The 17,672-nt window shown below is 35.2% G+C and overlaps 1 protein-coding gene across 1 annotated transcript in view; it reads left to right on the forward strand.

Moving 5' to 3' along the window:
• The window catches only part of BCKDHB (branched chain keto acid dehydrogenase E1 subunit beta), a 125,756-nt gene that overhangs the window by 101,898 nt on the left and 6,186 nt on the right, over positions 1-17,672 (forward strand). The gene's annotated exons all lie outside the window — the stretch shown is intronic.

The raw sequence follows: 17,672 nt of genomic DNA on the forward strand, positions 1-17,672 counted from the left end.
TAGTATCTTTAGCAGTTGATGAGGACTGAAGAAGAGATGGAAATAGGGATGGATTTTTGAAATAACATTTTCTCTTTTACTGTTATCGATGGAGACTCTCATTAGGTACTACAGATGTTGTGTTTGTCCAGTTTGGTACTAAATAGCTTCCACAATAATTCCATTTAACTGTGAGCATTTGTCTCATCTCTGCAACTACCTGTGTAGCAGAGAGACATTGCAGTAGGGTAGCATGGATTTGAATATTTCTTCACATTTACTCAGGTAGGATTAATCTAAAAATTATGTTTCTAATCCATTCATTCCAGGCCTCCTGCCTAGTCAGTAAGAATAAATATCTCCAAAGACTGACACGTTTAATTTTAGAGTAAATGGAAATTTGGAAATTTTCTATGAAAATTTCTATGGAAAGATTTGAAACTTTTTAGCCAGTGACTGAGAACTAAAGATCCTGTTGAATGTCTCCTAAAATAACTATCTCCCTTATAGGAACATAAATAGCATTGGAAATCCGGCCTCTAGTCAGTCAATGCAGATATACAGTGATCGAGATTATTCACCTTTAAGCTGCTGAGCTGTTTTGTAGTGTTAGCAGTCTGTCTGTAAGGCAGATTGCAATTGTCTCGCAAACTGTACTCTAAACTGCCATAGCTTTTATGTATTTTTTTAAAGAATAGTTTTAAAGTTTTTATTTGCTTTTGGTTTTACCATCTAGAGGTTTTTCAGTTAAATCAATTTACTCCCAAAGGTATTTACGTTTTAAATTTTAAACAGCTTATAGCTTTATTCTCCTCCTGCTCAAATGCATTAGTTGTCCGTTACCGTAGTAATATTCTGCAGTTTACTTAACAAAAATAACTCACAACCTCTGAAGTGACCCATTCTGAAGGAAAATCTCAAAGTAAAGGGAAAAAAAGCCTGTCTTAATAGTTTTGTTTCTTTTCTTAGAGAAGCTGATGAACTTCACATGACATGTAAGAGCAGGGAGAAGAGTATTTACTGTTTAGAGCTGAGAAATTCAGATATGTGTTTCATATTCCCATTTTTGGGGGAAAAATCAGAAAGAAGATTTTGAAAACAGCTATTTTAAGATGCAAACAATGATCGCTTAGAAAAAGTATACTGAATAAGTAAGAAAACCTTCAAAAGATATTTAGCTGTTGGAAACCATCGTATGCACTAAAAAAACTAAGCAGCAACTTGAATTTCAGCATGCTTTGGTCACCGTGCTACAGTAAACCTCAGCCATTGCTCCATTTGGTCAGAGGGTCTTCTAGGCTGAAATTATTTACTAACCAGTGAATGCTGAGCTTTTCTTTCTCTATATGGTTTGTGGTGACCCCTAGTATGAGCAGAAATATCTTGAAAAATTATACACTACTCAGAGAAAGCTGCTTAAATCTCTGTTTTAGTAGAGCATTCAAAATAATATTGATAGATAGGAAACTATGCAGCCAACAAACCCCATAATTTCTGGAGTATCCCTGAATTCATAGCAGATACAAACGATGAAAATAATGTGTTTCATGTGAGCTTTATTTCTGTGGCTTATGAACCACAAAAGAAGATATTCGAGAGCATGTTTCTCGTCTTAATCAAGACCAAGTACGATGTCAAACACTTAAAGCTGGATCTTCAGTGATATAAACCCATGCCCACAGTGTCTGCAGGATTCTTTCTTATAGTTGTTAGCAGAATTAGTTGACTGTATTTCTACTAGCTGACGTGAAAAATACAAAATAAATGTTGTCACAAAATGCAATGAGATAAAACCCTATAACTTCTGTACCAGCTGGGTTTTTTGCAGCACTGGTTTTCCATCTTCATAGATCTGAATTCCCTCCTAAAAGCATGAAATACTACTTTTCTTCAGTTATTGTATTCTGATAATTTTTTTTTTGTCAGGTTGATGTCTTCTGAAACTTAATTTGTTACTCAATTTGCTGTGCTTTATATAGCAAGTGTTGTGCCAGATTAACGTGACAAATTAGATCCTGACGCTACAGAATCTTGATAGTACAAGAATTGGAAGGCATCTGGGGAGGAGATGGGCTCTCAAAAATGTTTGACTTCCAAAAATAATACCAAGTTGTAAGGGAACTAGTAACATTTCTTAAGTTTTGATTAGATCTTAACACTCCTTTTAGTTTCTTAGTTACAAAAATTGGAATTTGAGAGTCATAAAGTTGGTCTGTTAAGACCAGCTATGTTAATATTTATTGATCATCTATAAAATTATACATGTTCCTTTTCCAGGTTATCTAAAGGTGGCCTGTCCACATGGGTAAAGGCTGATGATTAATGTCTATCAATAAGGTAGATGGCACATCATGATTCTGAGATCCTTTTAGTCCCCACATACTGTCACCAGTATAACACTGGAATTTGGTATTCTTGTCTGCTTTTGTCTTTCACCCTCACCTGTGTCCCATTCCTTTTGGGGGTCCAGCTCTCACATCAGGTAAATAAATAAAAAGAGTCACTTGATTTATAATTCATTAGTTCACATTAAGACCATCTAATAGACTGTTCTTGACTTGCAACTATGTGCATGAGATCAGCTGAAGTAGAGAGAGTGCTCAATTTGTTACATGATGAGCAAATTTTCTTTTTGAGAGCTGGAGAGTCCCAATTCAATTAACAGTTCATAATTGCCTTGATGCCACTTCCCTTGTGCTCCCAAAGGAAATCCCATAAATTTAATAGAGGCAGCATTTGTCAGTCCTTGAACTTGATCTTTGAGATAGCGGTATTTCTTTATTTTTCCTGCTGCTGCATCCAACAGGGATGTTGCTTTATTCTCATATCTAATTGTGAAGTCCACAACAATACCCTGGTCTGATTTGACAAACACCATGTCTGGTTTATATAATTCATTATGTTCATTTCACACTAATGGTTCTTGGAATATAAACCGTTCATTCTTTTTGGCTTCGTGTGCCAATAGTTCCAAAGTTATTTTTTTCTTTTAATCTTCATGCCTTGGACTGTGGGACAATACTCAGTGAAATGTGAGGAGGTTTCATTCAGTGTTGGAACCCACAGCCTCCTTTTTCCAGTTTACACAGCAAGGGGTCCACGAATAACTTAAATAAAATAGGATACATTGGATCACCTTGTTTCACACCAGTATGAATCCCAATGGGATCTGGGTGTTCAGTCTTCAGGTCAATATGAGTAGTTATATTATAATACACGTTTGTAATCAGGGTAATTTTTTTCAAGGGAGGGAGATGAGGATTGTTATTTACTAATTAGCTTCACAGAATTAGATTTTGCAAATGGTAAAATAAGCTCCATTTGTACTGTAATTCTGTTTTATTTTTGTGATATTGAATGCCATTTGTTAGTGATGTCCACTCCTGTAGAATGCGTGTTGTGTTGAAAGATTAATTTCAGCAAAAATTTTATTTATTGAATAAACTGCAAAAGAACTTACTAATGTACTGACATGAGGCAAACATTTTGATTTGTACTGTTTAGCAGTTATGTTGGGGAAAAAAACCCTCAGCCTGAACTGGGTTGCAATTTCCTTTTTGCAATATATATATAGCTTGCTTTTACGTTTTGTTCATGGCAACTGTACTTTCAGTTCTAACTGTGTGAAAAGAAGAAAATTATTGTAAGTGTGTTATTGTAACTACGACAACTGTGTATATATTTTACTTTTTACTCTCTTCTTTAAGAAATTCACTATACAATTGATAATGTTGGTCGAAGACGTAGATTATGTTACATAAAAGTTTTGTAGTTTTGGCTGTAAAGCAGAAGGTTCATTAGTGAAGTGAAAAATAAATTTCATAACTGATTTAGTGTAAAACTGAAGTTCACATAGTCATTTTAAGTATGAAATTTATTTAAACAGTCAGCTCTGAAACATAGAACCAGTTAAATACTTGGGTTTAATCCAATGGAAACTTCAGTGAGACTTCTATAATATATAGTTAACCTCTACCATTATGTTTCTTTATTGTATAAATAAAATTAATTCTGTTATCTCTATTTCTATTCTTAAATGATGCTTGATATTTCATAGATCCCATGCATTTGTTTTTATACATGCAGTTCATTTACACTTCAAAATCAGGTCAATAGTTTTGAATTGTTAATTCTGGGATAAAGGAAAACTAAAATTTCACAGCCTCTGAATGATATTATTCCTGGTCTTCATTTTTAGACAAGTTTTTTAATTAAGAGGTGTAACTTTAATGGTTTAGATAATTTTATTAAACGTTTTTAAGTGAAAGTGTTTCCTTTGCAGCACTTTTTGTCTTTTGTAACAGAGTTGCATTAACTTTTATAGCTGGGAAAAGAAAGACTTTTTTCTTGTTTGTTTTCTTAGAGATTTTGCTTTATTTTTTATTTGGGTTTTTTTTTTTTGTTTGATTTGGTTCTGCTGGCAATTTTTCTTTGCAGTGGTATAGCAATGTAGCCTGTTTGTGTCAAGAGTAATTTAGGAAATGTAGTGAAAAATGATCAAAAATATGTTTAAAAAAATACGTGTAGGACAGAAAAAAAAGCTAATTATTGTAAGGAAGTTGGGCATAACTTGGTATAAAATTATTGAAGCTAGTATGATAAAATCATCCTTTCCTGCTTTTTAAGTCAGCCTGTACCCAAAAGCTCAGTCTCCGGTATGGTTCATTCAGTGATTCTGAATTTTTTTTTTTTTGCATAAACCCTTATACTTTCTTTAAAATCTCATTGCATTTCTCTCATTCAATTTTCCCCCCTTTCCCTGTGGAATAAAAATTACCTCTCAATACTTAGCAGTTAGCCTTCCTAACTGTTACTTTTGCCATTATAATGAGAGAATATTTAATATATGAGTTGAAGCTTTACACTAGAGCTCTCGCTGTGGGTTAGAATCATAAAGTAGCTTCCTATAAAATAAATACATAAGTAAGAGGGCAGCTTGGTTTAAAGAATACACTGTAAAATTCCTCATACATCTGTTTCAAGTAATCTAATATTTCTTCCTTGCTCCGAGTCTATTTTACAAAGACAATAATGTTAATACTGTGGAAAAATATTAGGTAACCCTCAAACTTTTCATGGGTGGATGAGATATTTCCTTTGTACTTGCCTCTGCTTGGCTGCCTGGCCAAGCTGCGGGTTTGTGCTGGAGAAGTGTTTGGTGACGGTCAGTCAGAACGACAGCATCGTTCTCACCGTGCTGTCCCCAAACGCGAATGCTTTGATATAAAATAGCAAATATGCTGTCTTAAATTGTTTAATAACAACAGTTGAAATTACATTTCCTTTGAATTTCATTAGTGTGTGTTTAGTTGAAGTACTTCTGTGAGGATTTTACGGTGCCAGATATGTAGATTGACAAGGCTGCCTTTGAATGAATCTCTCAGCTGCCTAAACAGCTGTAAAAATAAAAATACCACTCACTGACTATTAAAACTCAGCAAATCCTTCCAGTCACTTCTGGTGTGCTGAGCTTAACCAGGAGATGTTTTTGTAATATACTTAAATAAGTAATTAGAATGTTTGGTGATAAATGATGATCTAAAGAATAAAACCTGATTGTATCGGTAGGGTATTTCCAGCTTCATGATTAAAAGGTGTAGGATGTAATTCGAATGAGGATGAGCCTCACTTTAAAACTTAACTAATGTTTATTATGTTGCTTATTCCTGTAGAAAAATGAGTTGTGACTTCAAATATTTTTCATAAGAATAATTTTGTGCAGGCACTTTAGCTTCATTGATTTCACATGGATTATTCACCTGTGTTAATGTACGTGTTACAATCTGCAGGCTCATTGACTGAAAAGGTGACTTAGTAATGCCAAGGAACTTAACAAAGCAAATATCTTCAGATGCTTATGGGAAGTCGGTCTAACTATCTGTGGGGTTTAGGTCATGCAATTAGAAAATGTATGGGTCCAGGTGCAAATATTCTTATTTGGCGTAAACAGAATGGTTGATTTTTGTTTGTTTTGTAAATACCTTGGGAATGCAGTGCTGATTTTTTTGTGAGGTCCTACCACCAAGACAACTAAGCCGCTGCCCAATGCTCTAATCCCAATAGCTTCAAGTTAACGCTGTTTCCGTGAATGTTTGTTGCAGTGGTTGTGTTATAAACTCAGTAAAGAGAATTTAACAATCAATATCAGTCTTACATTGGATTATTAAAGAATGGTCTATTCATTTGTGAAGGTAGCCAAAATGAAATTTTTCAAACCAATGCATGAATGAAAACTTAACTGCGTCAGGCAGCCGCTGCTAAGATAGCTGGTGTTGTCTTAGGCAATGCAGCTAATGAAGCTCAAGAGATGTAAATTAAGAAAGATATTCTTAAATCTATATAAAAATCTTCAGTGTCTAGTAGGGTTATGTTATGTAAATAAATAGTGATGAGACCTTGTATAAAATCTAAGATATATAAACATGTCACTTGATGTCTCCTGTCAGCCACAAAATCTTGAAGCTGGAGAAGCTGGTTACAGCTCTCCTTCTTCGAAGCTGCAGAACCTTTTAAATTCATCGTGAATATTTCATAAGCACTAATGTTATTCTGCCTGTAAGCAGTTCGTTGCAGTGTAAATGAAGTACAAAAGGTATAACTCTCCCAAAATAATGCACACAAATTTAAAAAACTATACCCAGCTCTTAGCCAGGAGACTGTCCTGAATTTCTGGTCAAATCTTTCAGAGTCTTTACAGCTCCCAGAGGTACAAGTGACAGTGAAAGAGACACATTATCCTCATTTGTTTTACTTGCCTAATTATGAACATTCCTTTCTGTGAAATAGAAGTAATGGGTTTACCAGAGTAAATTGGTTATTTTCTAATACAAAAAAAATTGCAAGTGATCTGGAAAAATATGCAACATAAACGTTTTCCAGCAACTTGAATTAAAACATCCTTTCAGTGTCATTACTTTCATCAGCTAATGATGTGTCAGGAGCAAAGCATGCAAATACATATCTGCAATGAAAGTCAATGGAGTGTCCGGAATTACAGAAGAATGATATATGGGAAGCTCTAGACACTGATTTTTCAGAAAATGTTTCTTTTTTGTTTAATATTTCAAATAACTTGTGGATTCTTTACTTCCACGTGACAGAAAAAGAGCCCATTGTAAGAGCGCTGGCTCGCGAGGCTGCTGCTGGTGCATAGCTACTGCAGAATTGCTGTAGTGTCCTACCATCATCTTACAGGATTGCAGTTATGGCCCGAGCACCAAGAATTCTGTCCTGCTTGAAGAGGGCAGTTTTGAAAACAGGTTATTTAAGCACAGGAATGTTTGTATTCTTGCAAGTCTGGGTTACTTCCACTTGTAATATTTTCATTTTATATTGCTTGGAATTTAAACATCTTTTTGTTTAAATTCCTTGAACGTGCATTGGGAAAGCTTTTAGGTATAGGAGATAGAGTAGAAATATGTTTTTAAAAATTGTGTGTGTGTCATGCAGAAGGAATTTATATTAACTGTTGTTCTCCTCCCCACCCAATCCTATGTGTTCCTTTAGATGAAGACAGTATATATGCATTCCCTTTATTTTCTAGTAAAGATATTAGAAAATTCATATATCAAACTTTTTTTTTACATGACCATCATAATGCAACATCTCATAGATAAATAAAAAATGTTCAGAGATTAAAGTTTTTAAGTTTTAAAACAAGATTAAATATTACTCTTGAAAGGTGGCATCATACTGTACATGTCTGGATTCTAAAAGTGCTGTTGTCAGAAAAAAATAGCTGAAGTAAATTCTTATTTTAGTATGATGGATATAAGGAATGTGAACTATTTGGAAATAATTTTGTTCATTTTATTTTGTAATAGTTTTATCTTTTACATAGTAAATTTGATTTAATCTATAAATATTATTTTGTGTGATTCAGCTCTAGAAAGATAATATTTGCCATTATTTTCTTTTTAATGGTAATAAGCCAATGAATTACACAGAACAGACCTTTCCCCCCCAAGTACTTCTTTATTTTTTTAATTGCTGATGTATTTTGTAAGGAAAAATATTATGTTTGGCAATCATAAGACAAATAATTTTAGCTGTGAACTATTTCTCTGTATTTGGCAATATAATAATTATGTAAATTAAAAAAATAGTAATGAATAAAATGAATCATTACAAGCTATACTAAGTTATAAACAGATTGTTTTAAAGTGACTTCAAAAATAAGAAAACTCTTTGATAGAGGTTAAACGTTAAACATATAACTGCAGAGTTCTCTAAGGAAATATTGTATCACTATTGTAACTATCAGAAAGAGATTTATAGAAGTTTTTAAGATTAAAATGTCTAAGCTGTTGAAAAAAAATGCTCCCTCTAAAAAAAGTTGTACCTATGAACTTGAAAATGTCTCATTTTCAATGTCTCATGGGTGTACAGTACTCATGTAGCTCACAGAAGTGACTGTTCATAACAATATAACATATATATGTTGTCAAACTAAATTACATTAAAAATTTGGTTTGCATTAGCATTTGGTGGTTGTGGCTGTAAAGGAAAGTAATGTACTACAATCACGCAACATATGAAAACTGCAGATGCTTGACTTTTCTGTTATTGAAAAGGAACTGTTCAAATCAGACATTTGTTTAAAGCAGAAACCAAACAGAAAGACCTTTAATCTGTATTTAGTGTCAGCTTTATTGCATGAAATTCACCTTTTAAAATATAGGATTTAATTTACTGTCTCCATGTAAAGCTCTTGAAAATTTTTGTCTAAGTTTGGACTTAAAAAAATTAGTTTTTGTTGTAAATGAGATCATGCTTATTATTACCCTATAGTAAGATTCATCTCATTCTTACAGTAGTAGGTAATCTACAGTTGAAAATCCATATGGGGAAGTAATAGATAATATAAATGTAACAGTCATCTACAAAGTGGTATGGCATATTTTTTTCTTAGCTATTTGAGCCCCATAGTTTATAGCATAAATAAATCAAAATAAAAATATCAGAACAGGAAGTGGAACTCTAATGTGATAAGTTTTGTCTCTGAAAAGTTCTTCAAATAGATATGTGGGTTTTAAAAGTTATAATTGATATATAAGATGGCAAAATTCAGGCTTCTAATTGACAGAAACCACAATTGAATTAAACCTTTCCAGCTAGTCACTGGTTCTAAATTTTCTGGGTGTTGTCTGTAGAAAAATAAGTAGTCTTGAGTGAAAAAAGTTCCTATGGTTTGCCTTCTGTAATGGTCCTTAAACTTAGGTTTAGTCTTTTTATCATAATAACTATAATTCCAAAAGAAATATTGACATTTCTATCAAACTCTGTCTATTTATATTAGTCTTTAAAATTTACATTTTGTTTGTCATCACAGAGAAAATAAGTTCCTGTATTGAATAAAAGAGTTGTCAAATCTCATATAGCAACTCCGTTGTGTGATATTCTTGTAGGTCTTAATTTTTTAAGTACATGTAGTGTTGCAAAGTCAGAAGAGCATGGGAGAGATGGCTGGGACATAAAATATGGCAGGAATAATTGATTTTTAAGGGAAAGTTTTCTCACTTTAGGGAGTATTCTACAGAGTAGTAGAACTAATAAAAATAATTCCTTTTTACTGATTTTAATCTCTGTCAGTGAGAGACAAAAAATAAAACAGGTCCAAAAATATGAACGTAAAGAGAATAAAACCAAAATAAGAAAATTAAGAGGAAAAACATCAGTTCAGAATTGTCTGTCTTGCTAGCTACACATTAAATAGTCTCATTTACTGGTACTTAACAAAGTGTTTGCATATGGAGGTTTGTTTGCTATGAATATAGAATTATAGAGATTCCCTTCAGAGAAAGGAAGGTCTGGAGCAATAAGCTCTTAACTATTTTTGTGTTGGCCAGATGCCTAGAAGCACTTCCCCTAAACTGCAGACCAGATTGCTTTATTTTTCTATACATTGCAGAAGGATGACTAACATTTTCTTTAAGTAATGCCAAATAATTGATTCATTTTCTTATTTTATCCTTTTTGTACAATTGTATATCTGCAGTTCTCAGCTGTACATGTTTTTAAGAATTGTACGCTGAGAACCTTGATTTAGCAGTGAGTACCTTAATCCCTGGTAAAAGTAAAATACACACTTAAATAAAGCTGAAATAAACTTGGATAAAGTTTTCTGTATTAGCATCCTAGAATATGATAATTTGGGGAAGTGGAGGGAGGATACGCAGTACTAGAGGATGCATTTCAAATCGGATCATGTAACATCTAGCAAGTTCTTGGGTTTGGCACCTATTCTAAAAATCAAAGCATAACATTGTTTTGAAGTAATGCGCGTGATAGATTTGGCTGATTACTATGAATTTCAGGAAGAGAATTTTAGTGAGACCTGTGTTCTTAAGTTGTTTTGAAAAGTCTTCCTAAATGTGTATTAAAAATCAAATGTTGAGATGTAATAATGTGACCAATTAATATACTTTTATAAAATATATATGTATTTTCCAGGAGGCTTTGACTGAAATTCAGGGAAATGAAGGTAAGTGGCAAAGGTCACATTGAATAACCAAGGCAAGAAGCAGGAGGAACAATGATTTCATGTTTTGTATGAGTTTTTTTAAATTAAGACAATTTTGATCTATTAGACTAATGACTACGTCTGTTCCCTTGTACGCATTTTTTTAACAAAGCAATAATTGTTTTCCTTCACTTGGATGTTGGAAGTTAGTGGATATTTTACTAAATAATTCTTATACTGATTTTCAAAACTGAATTTAAAACATTTTACAATGAATCAGAAATCCTATGCCTACTGCTTTACTTCCCAAACCATTTAATTTTGAAGTTTTTTTCTAAGGTCTTTCCTTGAAAGATGTCAGGTTGTTTAAACAGTCTCTGAAATATGCAGAGACTTCTTGAAGGCTGTAACTTTGCATTTCTGTGTTGTCGAGAGTGCTTTGAGCCAGTATCAACCCTTATATGCCCAAATCGTAAGGAATTAATCCACTTAATTTAAAACTTTGATCTTCTATCATGCTTTAAAATACCGTGATAGACTTGTTCTAATAAACTTGTACAATGGTTGCCAGCCAATTAGTGTTTAGAAGGGCTGGACATTGTGTATTTAATATTTTCAGTTGTGTTTCTGAACAATGTGGCTGCACAGGTGCAAAAAATCTGGCTTAGCAATATGTACAGCAGATGTGTGAGTATTATATTTGGGCTGAGGCGAACTGTTGTTTTTTGTACAGTCTAACTTTTAACAGCAACTGCGAACAAGAATCCATATAAGATAGACTATTAGATGAGCTGATCACTTGAGTTAAGTGCTCTTTGAACTCTAAAAGGAAGATGAGTTGGAAATATGTCCATAGACTGAATAATTTTTTTAATATTATGATATAAATCGTGCTAGCACTAGGATTTTTTCCAAATGTAATGCCATCTAATAAAGAATATAATTTTGTTTGCTCAGATTATAGCTATTAAGGCCATCAAGCAGACAGTTTCATATTCTGTGATTTTGTGAAAAACTTTGGTTTGAATTGCATTTAAAGGATGCAACTAAATATTTTGTCTCATAAATTAGAACTGATTCCAGAGATAAATCAAACCCCTATAAACTGATAAACTCTATTAGTTGTATTTTAAACAAAACTGGCTCCAAACCTAATTATAGATCCTTATAAGCAGAGACCTCAGGCTGACAGAAGACTTGCTGTGTACCTAGATGTATCCAAAGCATGGCTGGTAAAGTAGCAGTGTCTCCTATCAAACCATCACACCACCTTACTTTTATGTAAAAAAAAAAAAATAAATAAAACCAAACACAAACATGATTTTCTTCTAAGTCATTATTGTTTTCTATGACTGATGTGTAAAATGTGTGGATTTCCGGATCTATATGGTGGGAGTATCACTGTGATTCCATGAGTAAATCTAACTATCTTATCCTACTGTAAGCATGGTGAGGGTCACAAAAGCATTATTATTACAGTTTGAACAATTTTAAGTTCTGGGCCCGTCACTACAAGAAGGATGTTGAGGCTCTGGAGCGTGTCCAGAGAAGAGCAACGAAGCTGGTGAAGGGGCTGGAGAACGAGTCTTACGAGGAGCGGCTGAGGGAACTGGGGTTGTTTAGCCTTGAGAAGAGGTGGCTGAGAGGAGACCTTATTGCTCTCTACAACTACCTGAAAGGAGGTTGTAGAGAGGAGGGTTCTGGCCTCTTCTACCAAGTGGCAAGGGACAGGACAAGGGGGAATGGCCTCAAGCTGCTTCAGGGGAGTTTCAGACTGGACATCAGAAAAAAAAAAAATACACAGAAAGGGTCATCAGACACTGGCAGAGGCTGCCCAGGGACGTGATTCAGTCACCATCCTTGGAAGTATTTAAAAGATGGGTGTATGAGGTGCCCAGGGACATGGTTTAGTGGCAGATAGGAATGGTTGGACTCAATGATCCAAGAGGTCTTTTCCAACCTAGTGATTCTGTGAATGAGAACTGTGATGCCAAGGGCAAATGTTCACCAAGCTGTTAGCAAGATTAAGACTTGTGCTTTCACAACACTTCTACATTGTAAACTAGAAGTCCATTTTCTTAATTGTTTTCAAATACGTTATTCTGATGAGAACTTTAAGGTCCACCTTCTAGATTTTGATATTATTTCCACTCTATTAAAAAAAAAATCTTCTTAGCTTTTATTCTTTGCAGCTTGCTCTTATAAATATTCTTACAGATATTGTCCATAAATCTGTAAATTAAATAATGTCAACTGAGTCATCTTCATTTTGCGAGTTCTGCAGCATTTCTGTTGTTACTGTGGTCATTGACATTGGGAGACTTACTCCAGTAAGTTCCATAACCTAGACATCATCTCATCCAAACCGGCATCTGTAAAATGTATGTGTCTAACAGTCCTCTGTGTAATAACATATGTACAGATGACTTTAGGTATGGCCAGTGAGGTAAATAATACATTGCAAGATGATATTACAATGGGATGTGTGGATTAGATGCTCATTCCAACCTTCCAACCCAAACCATTTACGCTAAGTCATTTATTCAGTGTATTGTTAGAGAAATTTTATCAGTTTCCTGGGAAAATTACTTTTTCCATGATAAACTATTATGCAGCTCTATTGTGAAGCATCTCTGCAATCATGTCTATTGTGATGAGTCTATCCTGACATGTCTCTATTGCGACGCGTCTTTGGAATCGTCTCTATTGTGACGCATTGGTATTATGAAGCGTCTGGAATAATCTCTTGTGTGATGTGTCTGTATTGTGCATCTATTTTGATGCATCCTTGGAATTGTCTGTATTGTCAGACATCCCTGGAATTGTCCCTGTTATGTTGGGTCTTTATTGTTACCTGTCTCTATTGTGATCCATCACGGGAATCATCTTTATTGTGGCACGTCTCTGAAAGCATCTCTGTTGTGAGCTGTCTCTAATGTGAGGTGTCTCTGTTGTGAGGAGTCTCTTGAATCACCTCTATTGTGATGTGTCTTTCAAATCATGTCTATTATGAAACGTATCTATTCTCACAGCTCTGGAGGTGTCTAATATGTCTCTATTGTGATGGTTCTCTAGAACTGTCCTGATTGTGATTCATATAAATTATGACACATTTTGATTGTGATGTGTCTCTGGAATCGTCTCTATTGCCATGCATCCCTATTGTGGTGCAGCTATGGAATCATCTGTGTTGCAATGAGTCTCTTGTGACGCAGCTGTGGAATCATCTCTATTGCGACACATCTCTGGGATTGTTTCTAGTTTTACGTGTCTCTAGTTTGATGCATCTCTATTGTGATGCATTTTTGTAATCATTTCTGTTGTGACATGTCTCAACTATGATGCATCTGTGTTGTGAACATGTCTCTAGAATTGTCTCTATTCTGATGTCTCTCTACTGTCCTGTGAATGCATCTCTGGAACTGTCTGTTTTGATGGGTCTTTATTGTTACACATCTCTGGAATAGTCTCTGTTGTGAGGCGTCTCTGGAAATGTCTCTATTGTGACACATCTCTTGAATTGTTTCTACTGTAAAACGTCTCTTGAATTGTCTCTCCTGTGAGGTGTCTCTATTTTCAGGCATCTCTTTTGTGACACGTCTCTATTGTGACTCATCTCTTATATGATGCATCTCTGGAACTGTCTCTATTGCCACACATCTCTTGTGACACGGCAACAGAATCATCTCTATTGTTATGTGTGTCTTGAATTGTCTCTGTTGTGAGGCATCTCTGTTGGGGAGATGTCTCTACTGTAAGGCTTCTCTGGAATTGTCTCTATTTCAATGCATCACTAGAATCATCTATATTGTTACACGTCTCTATTTTGACGTGTCTCTGCAATCATCTCTGCTGTGATGCATTTCTATTGTGATGCATCTATTGCAATGCATCTCTGGAGTCATCTCTGTTGTGAGGCATCTCTATTGCTACCTGACTCTAGAATTGTCTCTATTGTGATGCATCTGTTTTGACACATCTCTATTGTGACACATCTCTGGAATCATCTCTGGTGTATGTGTCACAATAGAGACAAGCCTCTAGAATAGTATCTATTGTGATGCATCTCTAGAATCGTCTCTATTGTGATGTGTGTCTATGGTGACTTGTCTCTGGAATTCTCTCTGTTGTGACGCGTCTCTGGAATGATATCTATTGTGATGCATCTGTGTTGTGAAAGCTCTCTAGGATTGTCTCTATTTTGATGAGTCTTTAATTTGACACATCTCTACTTTTACTCATCTCTATTGTGATACGTCTCCATTGTGAGGTGTCTCTGGAATTGTCTCTATTGTGAGACATTTCTGGAATGGTTTCTATTGTGACACATCTGTTGAATTGTCTCTCCTGTGAGATACCTCTAGTGTGAGACACTTCTATTGTGATGCGTCTGGATTGTGATGGGTCTCTGGAATTGTCTCTATTGCCAAGCAGCTAAGGAATCATTGTGATGTGTCTCTATTGTTATGTGTCTCTGGAATCATCCCTATTGTGATATGTTTCTCTAATCGTCTCTATTGTCTCTGTTGAGGATGTGTCTTTGGAATCATCTCTATTATGAAGCATTTTTATTGTGTTGCGTTTTTAGAAACATCTCTATTGTGATGCATCTCTGGGATCAGGTATAGTTTTACGCATCTGTAGTTTGATGAGTCCCTAATGTGATGTGTCTGTGTTGTGAGTGAGTCTCTAGAATTGTCTCTATTTGATGGGTCTCTGTTGTGATGCATCTCTGCAATTGTCCCTATTATGGTGCGTCTCTATTAGGATATATCTTTAGTTTGACATATGTCTTTTGTGACACATCTCTGGAATCATCTCTGTTGTGATGTGTCACAATATAGATGCAACTCTGGTACCATCTCTACTGCGACGCATCTCTAGAATCATCTGTATTGTAAAGTATCTCTGCTGCGATGTGTCTTTGTAGTTCTGTCCATTGTGACATGTCTCTTTTGTGACACATCTCTTTCGTGATGTTTCTCTGGAATTGTCTCTATTTTGACACTTCTGTTTTGCGGCGCATCTCTGGAATTCACTGTGACACGTCTGCATTGTGACGCTTATCGGTATTGTGATGCTTGTCTGGAATTGTGATGCTTCTCTACTGTGACACATCCCTGTTGCGATGTGTCTCTGGAGTCGAGTCTATTGTGATGGGTCTCTGGAATTGTAACATAGAGAACAGCTCATGCATAAGTGTTCTTCTACCTTTATTGAGTTGTTATTCTTGAATGGCATCTGATAATATTAGCATCTTTGCTAATCCCAGCTGCATTCTGACTTCCTCACCGAGGCTTGGAATCCACATGACTTTCTGGAAGGTGCACAAGTTTCAAAGCAGTACTGTATAATCAAACTTAAATCAATTGGTCTGTTCTACAACTGCAGAAAAGCTACTTGTAACAGCTGTTTTAGGTTCCCCCTGAGGAAAAAAATATATTAAGTGGAGTTTTGGAAAGTCTTTTGACTTAATTTTTATTCTGAATTCAATATACTAGCAGTAGTATTAATAAATACGCATTCTTACAACTATTCTATATGGGTTGGGTTACCAGTTGACATATATATTTAGGGCCAAGCCTGGGGGCTCATTCATGGGAGTAGAGAACCCTGTCTGCCAGTCATGGATAACATTTCTCTATCTGCTGCTTCGTCTGTTGAAGGTGCAATTCTGCACTCTTTGTGAATCTCAAATGCATGGGAAATATTGCAGTTAATATTTTCAGTGAAACTAGTGAAATTTCTCTCCAAGCTTTATTTGGGATGAACTTTTATCAAAGAGTTGTTATGATGTAAACAAAAAATGTCTCCTTAGTGGTGGTCTTGGGAGAAGTGCTGTGAATCAACAATGCCAGACTGGAAGGCTGTTGGTCTAGAAAAATACTTGTATGTTTTGGTGTAATGCAATTTCACAGGTGGTCTGAGCAGTCAATTTTGGGATGCTATTGCTTTGTCTTTTTGGGCAGACACATCATGGGAACCAGGGACTGATTAGTATAAAAATATGCTTGCCAGCAGATTAGGGTAGGACACCATGATCTATCTCCTGGACAGGTAGTGCATTTAATACACTCTGCTTCCCAACGATTTGTACTGATGTGAATCTTTCACTTTACAAAGAAAAGAAAATGAGGGCCTTAAAATGCAGCTCAAAAAAGTCTTTATATTGATAACATATATTTTTACCTTACACCCATTTAGACTCAGTTTTTCTAGGCCTGCTATTAGATATAGTGACACTGTATGGAATCACAACCTCCTGGGCTTTTTGCTTCCATCTGTCTAACAGAAATATACCACTACACAATCCACCAAAGTGGTAGCTGGAGCAAAAGGTTATAATCTGTGTGTTATGAGTACCTTCTGTGCTGCCAAATTGTGATGCATAGAGTACAGTAGGTTAGAGTTAGGCTGCCATGGACAGCAAGGCAATGTGTGTTCAAAACAGTTCATCAGTCTGAGAAAACACTTAGCACTTTGCTGCAGAAAAGCACAGTTCTTTGACGGTTTTCTTTGTGGGCCAGTGGAAAAGGACTGGTAGATAATCTTTTACCTTCCATTTTGCTGAGCCAAGTACAGGGGAATTTGGCCAGGATGTCTCATTTGCTTCAGTCCATAAGGGAGAGGCCAGGAGACGTGTTTTGTCTCTTCATTTGTCTGCTCGGAGGGCAAATACATATGCTAAAGATATGGGAAAGCTGATAATTAGCATCAACATCAGTAACATCAGTTTGCTATGGCTATGTTATTTCTAGATAACTTTAAGATTGATATGGCGCGTTTGTAATGTTTTGTTCCCTGTTGTGTAATGAAACTCTCACAGACATCACCAAATCTGATCTCTGAGTACAACACAGGTTGTGGGCTTTTGTGTAGAGAATGGATTTGACTCCAAGACTGGAGATATGCAAATTCCCTTGAGTTAGATTTCATAATTTCCATAACTGATTAATACTTTTCAGACAGTCTTAAAAATCTAAGGGGTCAAAGAAGTTTGAATATGATGTTCGTGTATCCAACACTCAGATTATGTAATTTTTCTATATGTTTAAAAGTGGCACAGGAAAGAAACTCCTTTGTTCCTAAAATATTTTTTTCTTGGCAGCAGTTGTCGGGATGTATAGGACATGTACTAAATATAACCTGCCTATGATTTAATGCAGCACACATGTAGAAAATGAAAATAACATTAATACAAGTTGTTATTTTAATATGGACCTTTGGGCAA

This window comes from Cuculus canorus, chromosome 3 (assembly GCF_017976375.1).
Source record: "Cuculus canorus isolate bCucCan1 chromosome 3, bCucCan1.pri, whole genome shotgun sequence".
Classification (NCBI taxonomy): Eukaryota; Metazoa; Chordata; class Aves; order Cuculiformes; family Cuculidae; genus Cuculus; species Cuculus canorus.